This window comes from Arvicola amphibius, chromosome 6 (genome assembly GCF_903992535.2).
Source record: "Arvicola amphibius chromosome 6, mArvAmp1.2, whole genome shotgun sequence".
Classification (NCBI taxonomy): Eukaryota; Metazoa; Chordata; class Mammalia; order Rodentia; family Cricetidae; genus Arvicola; species Arvicola amphibius.
Genome location: NC_052052.2, coordinates 142280557 through 142285809, shown reverse-complemented (window position 1 = coordinate 142285809; position 5253 = coordinate 142280557). Strand labels below are relative to the sequence as shown.

Genomic DNA, 5253 nt, shown 5'->3' with positions numbered 1-5253 from the left:
TGTCCGTCCATTGGTGTAGACCTTATGCAGATGGACATGTGTTGAGAGTTTCTGGGAGCAGCAGTCGCCCCAAGGGCATCACTGAGCAGAGGGGCTCAGGCTCCTACATTCTTCCAGCCTCCTCTTCCTTGATGTTCCCTGAGCCTTAGATGTTGTGTTATAGATGCCCCACTTGGGGCTGGGCACCCCACGGTTATTTAGTCTCTGCATTTTGATAGTCTGTAGATCTCTAGAATATTGTCTATCTGCTGCAGAAAGAGGTTTATTTGATGAAGGGAGATATGACTGGCCTTACACTGGGGTTTTGATCTCCTGGGTGTAGGGGATCATTATTTTGCTGTTTTGGGTAACTGCATGAAAACTCTATCTATCTGTCTGTGTGTGTGTGTATGTATGTATGTATGTATGTATCTGTCATCTATCCATCTATTATCTATCTTATCTATCTATCATCTATCTATCTATCTATCTATCTATCTATCCATCCATCCATCCATCCATCTATCTATCCATCCATCTATCTATCCATCTATCTATCATCTATCTATCTGTAATCTATCTTCTGTCTGTCTATTTACCTATCTATGTATGTATTTTAAAATAAATGTATCAAACAATATGCTTCCCTATGTCTTTCAAATACCCTTAGTGTTATTTCCCCCATCCCCCAACTCCCTCTCCCTCTGTATTAGCCATCTAGTTAGGTCTTTCCCCCATTCTCCCCATTTCTTCATAACACCGGTGTCTTACCGTTCTTCCCCTCTCACATGTCCCCCCACCGTGGGAGGTTTTCTATTTTATTGGTTTCTATGGTTATTCCAGGTTATACAGTCAAATCTAAAGCTTTGGATTTAGGAACCATAAATAAGGGAGAACCTGTGGCATTTGTCCTTCTGGGTCTAGGTTATCTCCCTCAGTACAATTTTCCAGTTCCATCCGTTAACCTGTGAATTTCATGGTTTTTTTTAAACAGCTATGTAGAATTCCATTGTGAATCTTGAGTGAGGTCTGCTCTACCAGATTCGGGTGTTCTTCAGAAGTAGGCTCAGGTGAGATACTTCCCCTGATTCATTTATTCTCTTTCGCATTTGTGCACTTGGAGGTCATTATGGGGAACCGTGTCTTGTCAACTTTGAAATAAATCATGTCGAGATAGAAATGAATTCCTGGACTTGCCTGGTAACACATTCCCTCCTTCACTTCCTTGTGTTTCCCAAGTTTTCCATTGTTCCGTATAAAATTCATGTAGTGAAAATGAATAGACCCTGCGCTGGGTGAGTCAGGGGGCACAAAGGCAGGAGAATTTTGAGTTTAAGGTCAGCCTAGGTTATATAGTGAGACACCCTGTCAAAACAAAACAAACCCTCCAGGTTTAAAACAAGCAAACAGACCATCTCTCCGCACTTGCAATGGTCCTGGAGTGAGCAGGCTTGTCCTCCTCATGCACAGCCATGCGGGCAAGTTCTTCAACCCGCCTGTGCTGCGGAAATGCTCCGAGAGCAACAGCCTCATGGGCATCAAGGCCCACACGTCCTTCCAGATGAATGCGCTTGAGGTTGGCAAGGTTACAGGCGAGTTAATGGCCAGTTTGAAACCTCTGCTCTCTGTGGGGCCATTTGCAGGATGGGAGAGCCAGAAGATTCTAGTCTCCGATTGGCTAATGCTCACGGAATTGTCTCCAAGAAGTTGTGACCAGAAGAGATCAGAGAATGTTTGTCATAAATAAAAGCAAGAAAGTAAAAACAAAGTAAAACAACAACAACTAAACCAAAAACCAAACATCGAGCAGGGAAACAAACTTTGAATAAGGTTTGATGTTGCTGTAATCTCAATACTTGGGAGACAGGAGCAGGAGGATCAGGAATTTGAGTTTGAGGTCAGCCTGGGTTACAGGACACCCTGTCTTAAGTAGCTAAATGCGGGGGGAAAAAGATGCCAACTTAGTGATGTTTGGGATGATTAATATCCTAAATTAATCATTATCCAGTATATAAATGTTCTGTGGTATCATATGTATCCCGTAAAGATGTACAATTATCTATCAATTAAAAAACCTATCAACTTTAATTTCTCTGCTTGGGACTCTGTGGGTTCCCCCCTGCCATTCTCATTCTTCTCTGCTGACGCTAATAGGAACAAGCATGGTACTAATCACGATGTTTGTGTAAGACCGCAGTGGCCTGGAGAAGGATCGCATGCCCTCAGGGCACACTTGGATCTAATGGGGTAAGACTGGAGAACACGTCTGTGGCATGTTGGATGTTGTGGAAACTGTCTACCAAACTGATCTGCTCTGTGTATAAAAACAATCATTTACCAGGCAGGGCTTTGTTGTTGTTATTGTTATTGTCTATCAAGCTGAGTCGTGGCTCAGCTTGAGCTCAGCAACCACTAGAGTAGTTGACAATGGGGACAGCAGAGGGCACGGCTCACCTCTGATAGTCTGGCTCTGTAGGAGGCTGGGGGTTTGTGCGGCAGTAACATGGTAATCACAAGAGCAATTTGGCCCGTGTGATGTGGAAGGCCTACCCCAGCCTGGCTGTTTTCGCTCTATTTGAGGAGTAAATGAAACTGTTTACTCTTGTGCTGTTGGTTAATTCTGTCTGCTCTGCTTTCCATCATCCAGGAACTATAAACTTGGTGTCTTAAGTTCTTTGACCAAAGAGTCACAGTGTGCGGGAATAGGCACACTGGCGGCAGTCTTTAGGGGACAACTGTAACATAGGGAGCTTCCTAGTTTCTTTGACGTATGTGGCTCAGCGTAGATCAAGGAAGGAGATGGAAAGAAACACTAGTACAATTACTCCCTGGGTCAACCCTGGGTCAAGTTTCATCCACCGTAGGGTTTTTTTTTTTTTTTCTGTCAGGTCATGGGTTGCAGTTCCCATATATCTTCTTTAGGCTTTGTTGTTGTTTTGAGACAGGGTTTCCTGTACACACCTCAAATTTGCGAAGTAGTGGAGGATGACCTTGAACTCCCGATCCTTCTGCTTCTCCCTTCTAAGGGCTAGGATTATAGGTGAATATCACTATAATCAACCCAGTTTTGTTTTGTTTCTTATATTCATTTATTTAGTGTTCACGTGGAGGCCTCCAGGAGTCTGTTCTCTCCTTCCACCAAGTGGTTTCTGGGGATCAAACTCAGGTCGTTGGTCTCGGTGGCAGTGCTGTTACCCAATGAACCATCTCATCAGCTTTTTTCTTCTCCCCCACCCCAGAGTAGCTCTTCCATTTCAGAAGAGGCTCCAGCAGCCACTAGGTCTTAGCACTGAGTTATAGCCCTAACCCCAACATAGCTGCTCTTCATTCAACCTCAGATTCATGTTCATTCATGTCTGTAGCATCTAAGAGCAGGCTGGCTTAAAAATTCAGTGGACAAGGAACTAGAGAGATAATAGTTCAGTGGTTAAGAGCACTGGCTGCTCTTCCGGAGGATCGGGGTTCAATTCCCAGCGCCTACATAGCAGCTCACAACTGTCTGTAACTCTTGTTCCAGAGGATCTGACACCTTGACACTAAAGCACATTAAATAAAAGTGTGTGTGTGCACACACATGTACATATACTACATACACACAACTATACCACATACACACACACATTTAAAATAAATGTGCCTATGTTTGTGTTCCTAGGTTCAATCCCTGACTCCCCAGCACAGGAAGAAATATGAAAAAGATGTTATGAGGGCTGCCTTATAGAGTGAGCGCTTAGCTTATGTGAGGTAGTGAGTTTCATCTTCAGCATGCAGAAAGATAGGGGGGGGAGAGAGAGAGAGAGAGAGAGAGAGAGAGATATGAAGGGAGGAGAGAGAGGCTTACCTACAACTTCTTCAGACTTGAGAAGTTTTGCGAAGCAGTCCTCAGCAGGAGGCCCTCCCAAACCTGGACTGGACCTCTTGTCATCTGGGACGGTGAGCCGTGACAATGGAAGTGGCTTTTCGAGGCTGCTTCCTTCGTGTTCTAAGGATTAGAGTAATTATAGCCCATGCTGCTGCGGCCACAGCACTCTGACATTCTCAGATGAGAAGCGCTAGATGAGCGTAAAATTTTATAATGGTAATGGAATCAGAGCAAATAGCATTGTAATAGATGGCTCTGGCTGCTGATACTGCAGTTAAGAGTTCCCTCTTTATTGTCTTGTGTTTGCTGTATGTGATGAGCCGAGGTGATTAATAGCAATGGTAATAATTACTCGTAGACATTTTTATGCTTCCAGGGGGTTTTACAACTTGTTTGTTGTGTAATCTTCAGTCTTCACAGTGTGTGCTCTGCTAAGTCAGTATTGTCTTGTTTTTGCTTAAAATATTTTTGTTCTTTCTTAAAAACTTTATATATATATATATATATATTTTTTTTTTTTGAGACAGTCGGTGTAGCCCAGGCTGGCTTCCAGCACCTTAATATTTCCAAGGATAACCTTGAATTCTTGATTTTTTTTTCCTTTATCTCCTAAGTGCTGGGTTTTTCGGCATGCAACACCAGACCTGGTTTCTGAGATGGTGGGATTTGAACCCAGGGCTTTGTATATGCTTTGGAGAAACCTAAAGATCCAAGAGGAGGGAAGTGAGGTTCTTAGTTCACATAGCACATCAACATGTTGAGAGTTTAGACTTGAGTTTGAAAAGCAAAGCTGTCAGCCGGGCGGTGGTGGCACATGCTTTTAATCCCAGCACTCAGGAGGCAGAGGCAGGCAGATCTCTGAGAGTTCGAGACCAGCCTGGTTTACAAGAGCTGGTTCCAGGACAGGCTCCAAAGGTACAGAAATCTTGTCTCGAAAAACAAGAAAGAAAGAAAGAAAGAAAGAAAGAAAGAAAGAAAGAAAGAAAGAAAGAGAAAGAAAGAAAGAAAGCAAGCAAGCAAGCAAAGCTGTCACATAAACTGAGAAAGAGGTGAGGTGGTGGGAGGGGAAGCTGGTGGGGCAGGGCTCACAGAAACAACCTACAGGACTGGGGATAGATGCCGCTCTTTGGATATGAAGCCCCAAAGCCAGGCTACCAGGCGAGCAAAGGGGAACTTGAGGCAGAATGTGGCTCTGAGGGCGGGTACTGTCTCATGCTCCCTTTACTCAGACCCCCGTGCACTAGATGGGTTGGTGTGGTCACCTGTATTCCTCCTGCTGGTTCTTCATATCTGGATGAGGCTGATCAAGGCGAGTTGGGCTTTATGTGGCTGCTAATTGGGTGCTATAAGGAACAGACCCCAAACTTGTAACGTCAGCAACTGTGTATTGCATAATCAGCTGCTTCGAATGC

At 44.1% G+C, this 5253-nt stretch overlaps 1 pseudogene; it reads left to right on the top strand.

Annotated features, from left to right (window-relative positions):
- The first annotated feature begins 1441 nt into the window (after positions 1–1441).
- On the top strand, positions 1442–1692 carry LOC119817125 (annotated as a pseudogene).
- The last annotated feature ends 3561 nt before the right edge of the window (positions 1693–5253 follow it).